Raw genomic sequence first — 15161 nt, forward strand, 5'->3', positions numbered from 1 at the left:
TATGTAATCAACTGGTGCTAGCAAGTTTTAAGCGACCATATTTTTATATTATAACAACATTTTAAGACACCAGCAGTAAAACTGAACTGTGATACTTAAGTACAAAAAACTTTTAAGATAAGAATACTGATGTTTGACAGAAATGAACTATGCTATTTTAGAGACTAATAGATATATTTTTTTTTTTTTTTTACACTTTGCTTCACATCGTACCGACAAAGATAGGTCTTATGGCGGCGATGGGATAGGAAAGGGCTGGAAATGGGAAGGAAGTGGCCGTGGCCTTAATTAAGGTACAGACCCAGCATTTGCCTGGTGTGAAAATGGGAAACCATGGAAAACCATCTTCAGGGCTACTGACAGTGGGGTCCGAACCCATTATCTCCCGAATGCAAGTTCACAGCTTCACGATCCTAACTGCACATGATGTAGATGTTGATGGTGCACTGCCGGTGGCTGCAATTAGCCTACGCAGTGGCCTCCACGGTATGCACTATCCAGAGCTTGGTAGGTGTGCTAGGTAGCAACTGATGAGCCCAGCCTAGCACACAGGGGCGAAACGCTGGCAACCAGGAATGAGTTAGCTGGAAAATTTATAATGTCCAATAACGGACCATTTATATCGATATCCTAACTGCACAGCCACTTGCTCGTTGAGAGACTAATATTATAACTAGAGAAGGGAATTTGCCTATTTTATTCCTGTGTTCAGAAACGTAGGCTTTTGAGATATAAATCAGTTTTAGGGTCTTTTGAGCTAGATTTTGTTGGTTTTATTGTGCCTGTGAATGCCTATTTCAGGGGTTTGTTCCTATTTGGAGTATAATTGCCTATTTTTATGCCTTTTGACTGTATTTTAAAGAAGCCAATTTTATTCCAGTGCATTATATTGTAGCTGGTGTGCTCCTCGAGAGAATTATCTTCTCATATCCGTTTACCTCACGAACAAAAATGGGAATTCTCGGAAGTCACCAGGAATTGTGGTTGGGAAATTTCCATCAGGAGAAACAAGGAACAATTTGATATCGAAGCCTTCAGTCCGTCCAACCTCCTAAGACATATGCGAGAACCAATCAACGTCGAACTATGTTGCACAACACAACCCCTATACCTACATCTGGATGCGAACTGTTGTGCACGTACGCTTTATCTTTAGAACGTGTTGTGATTTATTGTGAAGAAGAAGAAGAAGAAGTAGTGTGTCTGCAGCAATGCCCAAAGAAAATTCTGCCTAGCTTGCTGTTAGGAGGTAGGTTCGTTTGTTCCTTTTCCTTTTATTTTTTTCTCTGTTTAAGAACTGTGATCACATTTCACAGTAGCATTTATAGGCCTATTAATTTATTGTGGCAAATTATTTTGTTGCAATGCTGTATTAGTCGTGAACTTTCAATATTTTTTATTGCTAAAATGTAAATAATCATTTCATTACTGAACGAGGAGTTGTCACAGACTGGATGAAAATTAAAAATCGGTATTTTGAACTGTGATTCTTTTCCTGTGAAAATAGAGATTTACAACTGAAATGCAATTTTTTTTTTAAATCGTAACATTCAGCTAGGTGCTTTACGTCACACTGACACAGATAGGTCTTATGGCGACGATGGGACAGGAAAGGCCTAGGAATGGGAAGGAAGCGGCCGTGGCCTTAATTAAGGTACAACCCCAGCATTTGCCTGGTGTGAAAATGGGAAACCACGGAAAATCATCTTCAGGGCTGCCGACAGTGGGGTTTGAACCCACTATCTCCCGAATGAAAGCTCTCAGAGCTGAAATCGTAACATTCACCAGCACTATGTGTAGGCTATAGTGAACCCTATTATGCTTCCGCTAAGCCTTCGCGAAACATAGGTTACAGATCCAATGTGGCGTGGCTAGGACAAGTTACAGAGGCTAGACATACAACATGGCACGGCTCGGACGATGTCACAGCGTGTTTTACAATGCTGCCAAGACTTATCTTTACAAGACCAGGCCAGTGAAAAAGACCGGTGGTCTGGATTGGTGAGGTCTGGTTAGTAACCGTTGTACTGGAGAGCAAGCAAAGACAATCTGGGGGGTGTAAGCTCCCATGTAAGGGCCACGAAGCGGCGAACAAGCCTCTAGCATCCCTTCTAGAGTCTTGCTAAATTGTGACAAAAAGCGAGGTTATGGGCGCATGCCACAACAATTTCAAATTATGCGGTTTTCTAATTTTCAATGAGGATGGCATCCTTGTGGGCACACATGATTCAGAATTTATTGCAGGGAACAGAAAATAGTCTTCATGACAGCTGACCCGGCTGACTAAAGCAGGCAAATAGCAACAAATAAAATATTCACAAATCTGAGATTTATAGTTCCTCAGTTTTAATTTTTCCATGTAAGTAAGATTACTGCTATGGGCAGCTTGGTGGGTCCCTAGCAAGCATAAAGGAGGGAGCTCTCCTCTATGATACTCAGGTACTGTTTCACATCATTTTTTTTTCACCCGGTGAAAAACATGATACTGCCAAATTATAACTAAAAAATATCTTTGAGGACATATTTCCATGTAAACTATGAATTCCCTTGTTCCTACTTTAAAGTTTTGTACTTCTGGAAATATCATCTCTTAATAGTTTTTAATGAAACAAATGCATAATATAAATACTAAGCATTATTGCCAATTAGCCCAACTGTAGAAATGTAAGACCGAGCTCGATAGCTGCAGTCGCTTAAGTGCGGCCAGTATCCAGTATTCGGGAGATAGTAGGTTCGAACCCCACTGTCGGCAACCCTGAAAATGGTTTTCCGTGGTTTCCCATTTTCACACCAGGCAAATGCTGGGGCTGTACCTTAATTAAGGCCACGGCCGCTTCCTTCCCACTCCTAGCCCTTCCCTGTCCCATCGTCGCCATAAGACCTATCTGTGTCGTTGCGACGTAAAGCAAAAAAAAGAAATGTAAGATATATAGGAACAATATAATTTAAGTCAATTTTATTATTTTTCAGATCAAATGTGAAAAAGTTACCATATAGATCAACATAGAAATACCGCGACGCATCTGATACGAGTACAAAATGCTGTATCAACGAGTTGAAGAAGAGTGGCATGCCCCAGATGGAGTCATTTAGGATTTTGGAAGAAATCAGGGGAAGTTTTGACCGAACCCCCGGGAAGGTAGCCGCTATCAGCGAAACGTTCGGTAGGGTCCTGCAGCAGAATCCAGGATGGAAATCGATGGTGAAAGTAAACAGGATGCTACGAGGTGAGGTAAATGAAAGAAAGTAACTAAGGCCAGATGAAGTAGCTTCACTGAAGTTTTTTCCGATCTTTCCATGTGACGTTGAGAGATCTTTCTCTCAGTACAAAACATTCTGCATGACAAGAGAACAAGACTGTTGCCAGAAAACATTGAAAAGTTGCTCATTGTAAATTCCTTTTATAGTAATTAAGTGTGTTATTAAATTATATATAATTTCCATGCCTATTTTACACGTTAGTGCCTATTTACATGCCTATGTTGGCTAATTTAGGAGCCTATATGCCTGCCTATTTCAACTGTTTTTAGTGCCTATAATCCTCGTCTCTAATTATGACATATCCAGCTGAAGATGGCCTATAAGGCCAAAACTAGTACTGTAATGTGATTTTAAAATGCAAATACAAATATTTGTGAATGTACATAGTATTGATTAGGTGGAAACATCCAACCCTTATAATTGTGAACATGGTGTACTACACGGTGAACAACCAGCAGGATCACCGGCAAGGAGTCGCAGTGATTGTTTCTTGTCCTGCGAGCCGCGTCATGAATTTTGTGGCACTCTAAAACAATGTTGCGTTACCGCAGCTGCAAGCCAGTCCTCTCAATGTTAACATAATCCAAGTATATGGACCAAATGCGGATAGGAAGGATGAAGAGGTCAAACAGTTCTATGAACAGTTATACAGGAGCTGATGTGACCGATGAAGAAGCATGATCCAAATATCATCCTGGGGGACTTCAATGCGAAGATAGAGGATGGAAGAGTAGAACAAGTGGTGAGAGATTTTGAGATGGGTGTAGTATGGAACGAGAGGGAAAGTTACCTCATTCAGCTCTGGCATGAAGAAATAAATCATCCAGAACACTTTTTTAAAATTTCCACTGTGCTCTCTCTACACATGAAAGTCACCTCAAGACAGAGCAGAAAACATAGTCAGGAGCCAGACTTAACTACTGGTCAACTGGAGGTTCAGAAACAGCTTCCAGTTGGTCAAAACATAGGCTACCCCAGAGATGACATTTCATCAGACCACAAACAAGTGGTTGGAAACATGAAGCAAGCTCAAGATCATTCACAGAGGATAAGGACAGTGCTAATATATATAAACAAGACCAAAGAGGCTGAGATTTGCTGCTCTCGAGGTTGATCTTGTGGAAGGGCTGAAGCAACTAAATAATAAAGAGCATGATGTGGAGGAATTGTGGGCAGGTACGAAGCAGATGCTCATCACAACAGAGATAAAGCACTTGACTGCAGAACTGATGAGGAAGAAACAGCCATGGAGGACAGATGAGATTCTGGACTTAACCCATTCTGCTACAGGGACTGGTAGAACCGTCAAGAGTTCCGCATCCATTAACATGCAATGACGGGTGCAACCGCCACCGTGTACTCAAGTCAGAAATAGTCTGTCTGACCACTGATTTCTTTTGATTGTGATGTTATACTTTACAATTACATTCAATGATAGTGCTAGCAAGTTTACATGCCAATGTTATTATCTGAAGGCCATTTGTTCAATGTATATTTTTCTTCTAAAGTTGGTCTTCTTGTTCATGAAATGAATTCTACTGAGCAAGATGTATAAACATCATGAGGACGAACAGGAAAGAATTCTGCAATTTCTTCTTGATAGTGGTGATGAAGACAACTCAGAATTATCTGATAGTAGATTTAGCAGTGATAGTGCGTCTGAGAATTGTGACTCCGCTCATGAAAACGATAGTGAGAATGAAGATAACTCCATACACAACCTCACCAAATCGAACAACTGGAACTGGAATTTGCCCAGTAATGTTCCGAAAGGCAATGCAGGTATGTAAAAGGGTACAAGAAATTGTACTTCAACTTGCTGGATGTGACATTGTAGATTTCTAGCTACATACATGACATGCTGAGCGCGAGGAAAAAGAAAATGAGCTTCTCATCATTTCGAATCAACACTGCAGAGCAAATTCTGGAAGATGTCACCGTTCCTGATTATGCCACTAGAGGATGTTCATCTCAGATAGCACACCAGTGAAACTACAGGGAAAGCACTACGGTCATTTTCCTAAGAAGATTGCTCATACAGCAAGTAAATCAGCCCCATCAAGGAGATGTAAAGTCTGTTTTGAGCATGGAATCTAGAAGGAATCTTGCTTCGAATGCAACAAATGCAAAGTTGCCCTCCACATGGAAGGTTATTTCAAAGTGTACCATACCTTAAAAGACTTCAATTAATTGTAGGAAGTTAAACAGTAACCCAAAATGTTGTCAGTTTGATGTAGTATGCTTTTGTAACCATTTTGGCATCCATAACTTAAAATGTAAAAAATAACTGCATTACAAGGTAGATTTTTCAAGGAAAATAATTGCATGGCAATAGGTTAATGGACAAAAGACAGAAGTGGGAGAATCGAAACCAACAGCGATACAACCAGGTGTATCAGGAAATAAAAGCCAAGATCAAAGAAGAATGGTTGTCATCAATGTGTCTAGAGACTGAAGAACTACAAGAGAGGCATGACAACTTCAAACTGCACAAGAAGATCAAAGAGACACTGGTCAACAAGAATGACAGACTGGTAACGAATACAGGTGATAATCTGAAGCTGTGGAAGGCATACACTGAGCAGCTATTTAAAGACACAATAACGAAGCAGCATGGAGTGGTTGAAGTAGACAATGGTCCCGACATCTTGCAGGAGGAGCTGCGGTGAGTTGTTTGACAATACAAATGCGGTAAGGTCATAGGGCCAAACCAGGTGTACGCCAAAATCCTTATGTTGGTGGACAACAATGGCAATGATACCCTCACAGACCTCTTCAACACGGTGCACAGAACAAACCTGATTTCAAAGGATTGGCTCAAGTCCTCCTTCATAACTCTACCAAAGAAGATCAATGCAAAGCAATGCAAGGAACACCATATGATCAGCTTTATCAGCCACGTTCTGAAGATGTTTCTGAAGATTATCCATGGCAGAAATCTATACCAGATGCAAGGGAACACTCTTAGAAAAACAATTTGGATTTGGGATACAGGATGCGCTGTACTGCATACAGGTCTTGCTACAGCTTTGCCAGGACATGAATAAGGATATGTACATACACTGACTGACAGAGCAAATGCAACACCAAGAAGGAGTGGTCAGAACTTTATGCCAATTGCAGGGTAGACTGACGTCACTGAGGTATGCTCATGATGTGAAATGCGCCGCTGTGCTGCGCACGTAGCGAACGATAAATGGGACACGGCGTTGGCGAATGGCCCACTTCGTACCGTGATTTCTCAGCCGACAGTCATTGTAGAACGTGTTGTCGTGTGCCACAGGACACGTGTATAGCTAAGAATGCCAGGCCACCGTCAACGGAGGCATTTCCAGCAGACAGACGACTTTACGAGGGGTATGGTGATCGGGCTGAGAAGGGCAGGTTGGTCGCTTCGTCAAATCGCAGCCGATACCCATAGGGATGTGTCCACGGTGCAGCGCCTGTGGCGAAGATGGTTGGCGCAGGGACATGTGGCACGTGCGAGGGGTCCAGGCGCAGCCTGAGTGACGTCAGCACGCGAGGATCGGCGTATCCGCCGCCAAGCGGTGGCAGCCCCGCACGCCACGTCAACCGCCATTCTTCAGCATGTGCAAGACACCCTGGCTGTTCCAATATCGACCAGAACAATTTCCCGTCGATTGGTTGAAGGAGGCCTGCACTCCCGGCGTCCGCTCAGAAGACTACCATTGACTCCACAGCATAGACGTGCACGCCTGGCATGGTGCCGGGCTAGAGCGACTTGGATGAGGGAATGGCGGAACGTCGTGTTCTCCGATGAGTCACGCTTCTGTTCTGTCAGTGATAGTCACCGCAGACGAGTGTGGTGTCGGCGTGGAGAAAGGTCAAATCCGGCAGTAACTGTGGAGCGTCCTACCGCTAGACAACGCGGCATCATGGTTTGGGGTGCTATTGCGTATGATTCCACGTCACCTCTAGTGCGTATTCAAGGCACGTTAAATGCCCACCACTACGTGCAGCATGTGCTGCGGCCGGTGGCACTCCCGTACCTTCAGGGGCTGCCCAATGCTCTGTTTCAGCAGGATAATGCCCGCCCACACACTGCTCGCATCTCCCAACAGGCTCTACGAGGAGTACAGATGCTTCCGTGGCCAGCGTACTCCCCAGATCTCTCACCAATCGAACACGTGTGGGATCTCATTGGACGCCGTTTGCAAAAACTGCCCCAGCCTCGTACGGACAACCAACTGTGGCAAATGGTTGACAGAGAATGGAGAACCATCCCTCAGGACACCATCCACACTCTTACTGACTCTGTACCTCGACGTGTTTCTGCGTGCATCGCCGCTCGCGGTGGTCCTACATCCTACTGAGTCGATGCCGTGCGCATTGTGTAACCTGCATATCGGTTTGAAATAAACATCAATCATTCGTCCGTGCCGTCTCTGTTTTTTCCCCAACTTTCAACCCTTTCGAACTACTCCTTCTTGGTGTTGCATTTGCTCTGTCAGTCAGTGTACATACATACATTCATACATTATCATTATAGACGGTTATGCCTTTCAGCGTTCAGTCTGCAAGCCTCTGTGAATCTATTAAACGTCGTCACAATCCTCGATTTGCAACTAGTGTTGTTGCCTCATTTAGTTCTATACTTCTTATCTTTAAATCGTTATAAAACCGAGTCTAACCATTGTCGTCTTGGTCTCCCTCTACTTCTCTTGCCCTCCATAGCATAGTCCATTATTCTCCTAGGTAACCTATCCTCCTCCATTCACCTCACATGACCCCACCACCGAAGCCGGTTTATGCGTACAGCTTCATCCATCGAGTTCATTCCTAAATTAGCCTTTATCTCCTCATTCCGAGTACCCACCTGCCATTGTTCCCACCTGTTTGTACCGGCAATCATTCTTTCTACTTTCATGTCTGTTACTTCTAACTTATGAATGAGATATCCTGAGTCCACCCAGCTTTCGCTCCCATAAAGCAAAGTTGGTCTGAAAACAAACCGATGTAAAGATAATTTCGTCTGGGAGCTGACTTCCTTCTTACAAAATACTGCTGATCGCAACTGCGAGCTCACTGCATTAGCTTTACTACACCTTGATTCAATCTCACTTACTATACTACCATCCTGGAAAAACACAACTTAAATACTTGAAATTATCGACCTGTTCTAGCTTTGTATCACCAATCTGACATTCAATTTTGTTGAATTTCTTACCTACTGACATCAATTTAGTCTTCGAGAGGCTAATTTTCATACCATACTCATTGCACCTATTTTCAAGTTCCAAGATGTTAGACTGCAGGCTTTTGGCACAGTCTGCCATTAAGACCAAGTCGTCAGCATAGGCCAAACTGCTTACTACATTTCCACCTAACTGAATCCCTCCCTGCCATTTTATACCTTTCAGCATATGATCCATGTAAACTACAAACAGCAAAGGTGAAAGATTACAGCCTTGTCTAACTCCTGTAAGTACCCTCAACCAAGAACTCATTCTACCATCAATTCTCCCTGAAGCCCAATTGTCAACATAAATGCCTTTGATTGATTTTAATAATCTACCTTCAATTCCATAGTCCCCCAGTATAGCGAACATTTTTTCCCTCAGTACCCTGTCATATGCTTTCTCTAGATCTACGAAACAAACACAACTGCCTATTCCTCTCGTAGCATTTTTCAATTACCTGGCGCATACTGAAAATCTGATTCTGACAGCCTCTCTGTGGTCTGAAACCACACTGGTTTTCATCCAACTTCCTCTCAACGACTGATCGCACCCTCCCTTCCAAAATGCCAGTGAATACTTTGCCTGGTATACTAATCAATGAGATACCTCGATAGTTGTTGCAATCCTTCCTGTTCCCTTGCTTATAGATAGGTGCAATTACAGTGAAACCTCGTTAACCCGGACCAGTTTTGAAAAAGAAATTATGTTTTTCAGCGTAGTAAATGAAGACTTGTTTTACAGACGATAAATTGCTATTCTCGGTAGGTACATTACTCGAATTCTCTTGCCAACAGGCGAGTTCATTGCACTCACCCCACCTGCTGTTGCTACGCAGCAGACTGGTGACTCAGCCCTCTCCTACCCCCACCCGCGCCTCGCACTTGACATAGGCTAAGAAACAACGTTCCTCAGTTGCGCTGCAATCTCGGTAGTGTTCACGAGTTTTCCTAGCTTCACGGTCTAGGTACAGTATCGTTTTGCTGTTTCGTTTGCTCGCTGTCCGCGATGGCGACGAAACATAAAAACATCGTTGTGACTATGGAAAAAAGGATGGAAGCATTGACAAGAATTGATAAGGGAGAATCGTTAAAGAACATTGCTGCTGAGTTTGGAGTAGGAACATCGACCGTATCTGATTGGAAAAAGAACAGAAATCACATTGAAGACTTTTGTTTCAAGATGATTTCTAAGGACAGTTTGCATAATTAGTGTAAAGCAAAAACTGCTAAACTAGAAACTCTAGATGAAGCATTGTTTGCCTGGTTTTGTGCTGAAAGAGAATGTGGTTTGCCAATTTCTGGACCCATCATCCAACAGAAAGCATTGAGTCTGAACAAACAGTTGCCCCTTGGAGATCCAAATTTTACAGCTAGCCAGGGATGGTTGGACAGATGGAAAAAACGGCATGGAGTGCGTCAACTTACAATCACTGGGGAAAGCTTGTCAGGTGATGTTGAAGCAGCAGGAAAATTTAAAAAAGAGTTTGAGGACTTTATTAAAAAGGAAGAATTGACGCCAGATCAAGTTTACAATGCCGATGAATCCGGTTTATTCTACCGGATGTTGCCGAGTAAAACGCTAGCCTAAAAAGTAGAAGATTCACCCAAAGGGTATAAAAAAGGGAAAGACCGCCTCACCATAATGGCTTGCAGTAATGCGTCAGGAAAGCACAAACTTCCTCTCCTTATAATAGGGAAGTCTAAAAATCCCCGTGCATTGAAAAATGTGAAACAAGATTCATTGCCTGTCGTTCACAGATCACAAAAAAGTGCTTGGATGGTTAGTGACATTTTCAAACAATGGTTTTTTGAGAATTTTGTGCCGTCAGTAAAAAGATATTTGACGAAGTGTGGCCTTCCCAACAAGGCGGTTTTGCTGATTGACAATGCACCTTCGCATCCGTCTGTCAATGAACTAGTCAAAGATGACATTTCAGTGAAGTTTTTACCACCTAATGTAACTTCTCTTGTTCAACCGATGGACCAAGGAGTTCTAGAAAAAATGAAAAAATTGTACAAAAGGCAAATGGTAAGTCAACTGGTAGAGAACGAAGGAGAGCATGGTGTGGTAGAGGTGCTGAAATCTTTTAACATAAAGACTGTTATTTATATTATTGCGGAAGCTTGGGACCAGGTTGGTAGAGAAACTTTAATAAAGTCATGGAAAAAGTTGTGGCCTGGTGTAAGTGACTTGCCAGAAAGCAACATTGAAGAAGAAAAAATAAGTGTGGAAGAACATTTTATAGACATTTTTAAAAATATCGATGGCTGTTCCGATGTTGATGAAGAAGACATAATTGCATCATACAGTGTTACTGAAAATGAAAATGAAGAGGATTCAGATTCAGACAGTGTTGATGAACCAGCTGTGGTTATGACCCACGCAGAAGCAGTAGCAAACATTGAGAAATTGATGGTGTATTTCGAGAGTCAAGCCGAAACATTGCCAAATGAACTTCTACTGTTAAAGTGGATGTGAGATCGCGCTGCTCGTAAGCGATGCACTAAACTGAGACAGCAGAAGCTCACTGCCTTTTTTACTACAGACTAGTTTGTAACTATATTGAGTACAGTGCAAATACATAGGCTATTACAGTGCATACAGTGTATGTGTTTTTAGGTGAAAGTGTGTCAATAATAATTTCTAAACTCCATTAAAAATATTTCGGTGATTTATATGTTGTTTTTTTTCTTTTGTTTTTCCGTCATTCTCTGGATAACCCGGATTTTCGTTAACTCGGATCGGTCCTGGTCCCAGTTGATCCGGGTAAACGAGGTTCTACTGTACTGCTTTTGTCCAATCTGAAGGTACCTTACCAACACTCCACGCTAATTTTACTACTCTATGAAGCCATTTCATCCCTGCCTTCCCACTATACTTCACCATTTCAGGTCTAATTTCATCTATTCCTGCTGCCTTATGACAATGGAGTTTATTTACCATCCTTTCCACTTCCTCAACTGTAATTTCACCAACATCATTTTCCTCCTCCCCATGAGCTTGGCTGTTCGCAACACCACCAGGGTGATTTCCTTGATTTCCTTTTACATTGAGAAGATGATCAAAATATTCCCTCCACCTATCCAGTGATTCCCTGGGATCTATTATGAGTTCACCTGAATTACTCAAAACACAGTTCATTTCCTTTTTCCCTCCCTTCCTAAGATTCTTTATTACTGTCCAGAAAGGTTTCAGTGCTGCTTGACCTAGCCTTTCCAGGTTATTACCAAAATCTTCCCATGACTTCTTTTTGGATTCAACAACTATTTGTTTCGCTCTGTTTCTTTCATCTACGTACAAATCCCTGTCTGCCTCGGCCCTTGTTTGAAGCCATTTCTGATAAGCCTTCTTTTTACGTTTACAAGCTGCTCTCACTTCATCATTCCACCAAGATGTTTGCCTTTTTCCATCTTTACACACAGTTGTTCCTAGGCATTCCCTTGCTGTTTCTACTACAGCATCCCTGTATGCCACCCATTCACTTTCTATATTCTGAACCTGCTTACTGTCTACTGTTCGAAACTTCTCACTAATCATAGGTATGCATGTTTATTGATTACAAAAAGGCATTCGACAAAGTATACAATACAGTCAAGTTCTGTAATTGCTAAGGGAGATTGGTCTCGACAACAGACACCAATTCATCACAAAACTGTATTGGAATCAGAAAGAATCTTAATGAAATATTACAAATTTTTATTTAATATTTTGGCATTAGTTCAATGTAGGACCTCCAAAGTTAGTACCTAGATGCTCCAACTGCAGCGCACGTATTCAGCTGCAACATGACTGTCTTTTGTTCATTTCTTCACTCCTCCACCTGCAGCGCTCATATCGGTGTACCTACTTCCAACGAAGTATTGCCAATCGCATAACTCTGTAACCAAGATTGTGGGCGGGAGAGTATTAAACATTGTTTTCTTTACAGCTTTTCTGTACTGGTCTGTGCACATCCTGGCTAGTGACAAAAAAGAACCATTAGTCTAACACGTCAAGCATGTTTAGCAGAGACCTGTTAAAGGGAGTGAACTCTCTGTTTTGTGTCACGATTTTTTTAGAATATTTTTCTGTGTGGTGGTTGGTTACGAACTATGTGTGTGCTATTTCTGAGAATGAAATCATACACAAATTTATTTCAGCCAATGACAGTGGTACAAACCACAAAAAAGAAAGGAAAATAATGTGTGGTTCATTATATTATAAAAGTAAACATACTTCCAGAGGTGGCATTCATAATGAACATATCTTTCCTCCAAAAATCAATACCAGTACCGGATAAGATTACCGCTGCTTAATTTATATATTTCACTTCATTATTAACTTGCAGGGTCTTTAGTGAACTAATACAGATTTTATAAAATTAAACATGCTATTAACTCAAAATTATGATTGTGGCCAGGCTGAGTAGCTCAGACTGTTGAGGCGCTGGCCTTCTGATCCGAACTTGGCAGGTTCGATCCTGGTGCAGTCCGGTGGTATTAGCAGGTGCTCAAATACGTCAGCCTCGTGTCAGGTGATTTACTGGCATCTCGGGGTTTCCGTAAACCGTAAAAAGTACTTAGTGGGACGTAAAGCAAATAACATTATTATTGTACTCCCCCCCCCCTTGAGTGAGCACGTTTGGATATGTATCAGTATGCAGGATAAAACTCTCTATTTGATTGCTTGTCAGCTCTTGAGAAATTGAACAGTAAGTGCACTTAAATGTAACAAAAGTACGCCTGCATTGTAAAGGAGCAAAAAAAGGTGCAAACACCAGTCATTTCATAAATACAGTACTGAAACAACCTAAAACAAACTGCATTACACAATGCAAAAATGAAACAATCACAGCAAAACAGTTTTGCAAGGAAATCAAAATCACGTTTCATAGCATTATTGAGAATAATGGTTATATAATGAAGTAACCTATTCAGGAGGGTAAGTAGGCTACTCAAATGGAACAAGAACACACCAAGAAACATAACCAAGAAACACAGGGGAGGGCGAAGCCTTCGATACTTACAGTCACATTTAATAAACCTTAACAAAATATAACGAATTTAACAGGTAAGACACTTTTTGCCATAAACACATTTTAGTCCTAATATACGTACCACGCACACATAGTCCAGAAAAAAACTACGAATTTGGGAATGATCAATTTCCATTTCTAAATTACCCTGTACAACAACAGTGTTACTTCCATGAAATATTAAGTACACTATTAATTTTAACCATTTCCAACTTTATGATAAAATACTGAAAATAAAGCATGAAAAACTTCAGAAAATGTTAAAATTAAATTCATTATGATTCGGCATCAGATTTCCAAGCACTAATACCGCCATTGTAAACAGACTTTCATTGCCTCCACCGCTTATATCCTCTTTGGCCAGCATGAATGAGACATCGACAGATCGACATTTCCCCTACACAACAGGTAAGAATTCGGTTTTTACATTCTCCTGAAAGTATCAAAATAGCACAAAGGGGGACTCAAATTAAAATAACAAATATAATTTTCCAGATTTTTCCTTCTGAGAAGAGTTTGAACTATTATGAACAGATTAACTATAATGATATCAAAACCACTATTATCTATCTATATATATGTAAAACATGGCTTTTCTTTCTTTCTTGAGGAGATTGGTTGGGATTGAATGTATGTAAAACATGTCCCGACTGACTCACTGACTTACTGTGACCGATTCATTATCGCAGGAACAAAACCACTAGACACAGAGAAATGAAATATTAGGGATACATTTATATTAGAGTGTAGGTGCCCACTAAGGGAAATTTTTTGATATTCCGTCCCTAAGGGGATGAATTATTTAAATGAGTACGGTAATTCTATATCTCAAAAACGTAAAAGTTTACAGACGTAAAAATTGGTATTTTGAATCTCGTAGAAAAATAAAGAAACACGTCTTTTTTTGTTCTTCAGAAAATCCCATTAAGAGGGGTACAAAATGGGTTGAATAACTTTTATGAGGATACTTATATCTCAAAAACTGTCACAGGCATGAAAATTGGTCTTTAGAAGGTCCTGTTAAAATAAAAGAAAAACGCATTTTTGTTTGGGAAAATCCAATTATTGGGAGGGAGTGGTGAACAGCAATGACAAAAGTGGTGGTGATGGTGTTTATTGTTTCAAGAGGAAGTAGGCTACAACTAGGCAACCAACCTCTATCCAACACTAATGAGAGAGAGAAAATGGAAGGGGCCCGACACTTCAAAAATGAAGGTATCGGCCAAAAGAAGACAAGGGCCACGAAGGGCATGCAATTGAAATACTTCCTAGAACACCATACGAAATACCATCGGGGTCTGAAAAAACATGAGTTGAACAAGGGAGGTCGGATAGGATAGATGGAAGTGAGGAGCTTGGCACAAGTAAGTGGAAGGAATGCTGGGGCTCAGCTGAGGGCACCGTGGTCGCCAATCTACGCTCCAAAGTTCAGAACCCCTGCGGTCCCTTTTAGTCGCCTATTACGACAGGCAGGGGATACCGTGGGTGTTATTCTACCGCCTTCACCCACAGGGGGACAACAGTGACAAAAGGGGTGAATTTTTATAAAGAAATATCTACAGTATATCACAGAAATGTAACGAGTTACAGACGTAAAAAATGAGTTTTTGGAATCTCCTGTAAAAGTTAAGAAACATAGATTATTTGTTTTCAGAAAATCCACTTAAGGGGAACTAAAAAGGGGC

At 41.4% G+C, this 15161-nt stretch overlaps 1 protein-coding gene across 2 annotated transcripts in view; it reads right to left on the bottom strand.

Moving 5' to 3' along the window:
- LOC136858016 (serine-rich adhesin for platelets) overlaps positions 1 to 13815 on the bottom strand; it is a 95502-nt gene extending 81687 nt beyond the window's left edge. The window contains exon 1 of one of the 2 annotated variants that reach the window (XM_067137215.2): positions 13559 to 13815. The gene's annotated coding sequence lies outside the window, so the exon portion shown is untranslated. Of the gene's footprint in view, positions 1 to 12208; positions 12299 to 13558 lie in introns of those variants that run through there. The other variant, XM_067137216.2, reaches the window with a different exon arrangement.
- Positions 13816 to 15161: the final 1346 nt, after the last annotated feature.

This window comes from Anabrus simplex, chromosome 1 (genome assembly GCF_040414725.1).
Source record: "Anabrus simplex isolate iqAnaSimp1 chromosome 1, ASM4041472v1, whole genome shotgun sequence".
Taxonomy (NCBI): Eukaryota; Metazoa; Arthropoda; class Insecta; order Orthoptera; family Tettigoniidae; genus Anabrus; species Anabrus simplex.